This window comes from Talpa occidentalis, unplaced genomic scaffold (genome assembly GCF_014898055.3).
Source record: "Talpa occidentalis isolate TD23 unplaced genomic scaffold, MPIMG_talOcc4v2.1 talOcc4.11, whole genome shotgun sequence".
In the NCBI taxonomy this organism is placed as follows: domain Eukaryota; kingdom Metazoa; phylum Chordata; class Mammalia; order Eulipotyphla; family Talpidae; genus Talpa; species Talpa occidentalis.
Window position 1 is genome coordinate 92405636 of NW_023601104.1, and position 3160 is coordinate 92408795.

At 47.1% G+C, this 3160-nt stretch overlaps 1 pseudogene; it reads left to right on the forward strand.

The window, feature by feature from the left end:
* Window positions 1–347: 347 nt before the first annotated feature.
* Window positions 348–737, forward strand: LOC119238330 (NADH dehydrogenase [ubiquinone] 1 beta subcomplex subunit 4-like; annotated as a pseudogene).
* The last annotated feature ends 2423 nt before the right edge of the window (window positions 738–3160 follow it).

Consider the following 3160-nt stretch of genomic DNA (forward strand, 5'->3'; position numbering starts at 1 on the left):
ATCTGCAGCTCTCTTGGGTTGTGTGAGGCCCCGCAGGCTCTGGCAGTGCCAGCGTGGGACCAGGAATGGGGAATTGGAGGCAGAGGGAGGCTGAAGGGAAGCCTTTGGAGGGAACACAGTGGGCCTCTGACCCTGACCTGAAGAAGCCCTGGAGTTATGCTGAAGGGCTTTGGGGAGGCACCCTAACTCCACCCGACCTCAGGACCCTTCCCCAGAGGTTGCGTGCACCTGGTGAGCTGGCAACCATGTCTATCCTTCCCACATCTTGGAAAACTCACTGTCAAGACTGGCCATGTCAAAGCAAGATACACAATGCATATTAAAACACAAATGTACAGTTTGCCAAGATGTTGTTCCCCAAGTATGAACCGTCGCACCTGGCCACCCTGCCCACTACCCTCGAGCCTGCTGGATACGACATATCTCCAGAAACCCAGAAGGCACAAGCCGAGCGGTTGGCGAGAAGATCCGGGCATACACGGGAGCACCTGCTTCAGTACAACGACCCCAGCCACCAAGTGCTCATCGAAGATCCTGCCTTGGTGCGTTGGACCTATACATGATCAGCGAATATCTATCCCAATTTCAGACCCACTCCTAAGAACTCCCTCTTAGGAGCTCTGATTGGAATCGGGCCCCTCTTTTTCTGGTACTATGTTTTGAAAACTGACAGAGATAAGAAAGAAAAACCTATCCAGGAAGGAAAATTTGATCGAACACTTACAACCTCATATTAAATCTGACAATGACCACTATATGTATTATGGTTTCAATAAATCGATCAAGCATTAAAAAAACACAAAATGTATATCTTAAAAAAGTTTCCAAAAGGTTATAAATGGACTCTGTAATAGAGCTCAGGCCCAAGCCCCAGGTTTTTATGTAAAGCGATGACTGAGAGACTGGAGCCATCTTGGCATCTGCTTTCCCCGGTTCCTCACGCCCCAAACTCTCTAGGGATTTTTGACCTTTCTGCCACCCCACCCAGTCCTATGACTACTTCTCCTCATTGGTCTAGTCATTTATTCATTTATCCATTCACTCTCTCCAACCTTCATTCAAAAATTCATTTCTCCAGCCAGTCAGTTCTTTATCCAGTGTCTGGTAAGCACTATGCTCCACCTACATTCCAGTTTCTATGGACAGAATGTTTGTGTCCAACCCAAATCCTTAATCTCCAGTTGATGGCATTTGAAGTTGGGGTTGAGAGGCAATTAGTTGTGATGTGGTCATGAAGGTGATCAGTGTCCTTGTAAGAAGCAGAAGAGACCAGAGCTCCTTCTCTCTGTGTCATGTGAGGACACAGCAAACAGGAGGCCATCTGCAAACCAGGGAGAGAGTCCTCACCAGACACTGACTCTGCTGATGCCTTGATCTTGGACTTCTCGGCCTGCAGGCTGAGAGAAATATATTTCCGTTGTTTAAGCCACCCAGTCTGGTATTTTGTTATGGAAGCCTGAGCTAAGACACTAGGAAGTCAAAGAGGCAAGTCTTTACCCTGAATGGAAGTTGCCATAAGAAGGGTTAGAGGACAGTGTAAAAAAAATGTTATAAGTCAAGGTACAAAGGAGTGGTTTAGATAGTAAATTCTAGAATTCTGGAGACAGGAATCTTCTCGAGAGAAATGGAAGTTTGAGCTCCTCTGGTCTGTGCCAGGACATGGCTTCTGATAGGAAGTAGAGGAGGGAGAGGTTGGGGATCCTTATGTCAGCCCTGAAATCCCCAGGCTGGAGTTTCAGGAAGACCCCAAGGTCAGGAGGTTAGGCAACGAAAGAGAAAACTTCTAAGGTGTGAGCTTCAGGGTAACTCCTGAGGGTGCATTGGCGTTCTTCCCCTGGCCATTGGGGACTGGGCAGCCCCCTCAGTCCTGCTGGAGAGAGAGAGCTGGGCACAAAAGATAAAACTGAGGGCTGGGATTTCAGTCAGACTTATCTCTGAAAGAGAGGCTCGAGCAGAAGAGTTTGGGGGTTGGGTAGGATAAAATGAGGGGGAAGAATCAGTTCTAGAGGGTGAGGGGTGTGAGGAGGGAGGCTGATGACTGTGCTTGGTCAGGGCTTTCCTCAGAAAGGAAGCAGGGGTCGATGTGGAAAATGGAATGGAGTTGTGACAGGGTGTGTGTGCGTGCGTGTGTGCGTGCATGTGTGCTTATGTGCGTGCGTGCGTGTGTGTGTGTGTGTGTGTGTGAGAGAGAGAGAGACAGAGAGGAGAAAGAGAATTGGGGAAAAAGAAAGAGACTTAGTTTGCAGCTGGGGAAAAGGCCGGAAACTAAGAAGTGTTCAGAACAAGAGCAGGGGGTTTAGAACATGAGTCTCCCTGCAAAGTTGTCAGCTCTCTAAGGTATTGCAGCAAACTCAGCAATGAGTAGTAAAAGGGAGTCGAGAATAGGACAGACTTCAGACCCATTCTTGAATCAGGAATACAAAGTCTTCATGACTTATTTTCCTCACTCTTGGTTCTGCCTCCAGGGGGTGTGGCTCAACATCAGGCTACACCCCCACAATGACTGCTCTTAGCCTGTAGGTTCTGACCACTAGGAGTTCCAATGCCAAAATCTGATTGGGTCATGCATCCTGGCCTGAGCCTTGATTGGCTAAAATCTCAGTCCCATGATACTGCAGTGTCATTCTCCAGAGGAAAATACTCTCACCAGAAAAGGATGAATGGTTTTGGCAAAAACATGACTTTCCATCTCCCCGCTACTGTCTTAAAACTTGTTGCAGTGTTTTGTAGGATGGGGCTATTTTTATTCCAGGAGAATCTGTGCTCCATGAGAGCAGAGACTTTGTCTCTTTTGTCCTCTGATGGAACGCCAGGACTCACAACAGCACATACTACAATACTCAATAAATAATTGTGAATGAATTCTGCAGGCTAAGTTAATTGCTGGAAATGTCAGACTCCTGGCTGATGATTATTGAATGTTTATGTGTACCACAGACTGTTTTAAGCTATTTAGACATTTAAATGCATTCAGTCATTACACAATTCCATGGCAAATGCTGCTACTGTACTAATGGGGAACTGAGGGATCTTACACATAAACAGAGGCACTATGGTGTCAACCCAGACATCTGGCTGCAGCACCTGCATTCTCAAGTACTACCTTACGCTCCTTGGTAAATGTGGTGAGTCCATGGGTTGAACTTTTGAGGGCAGACCA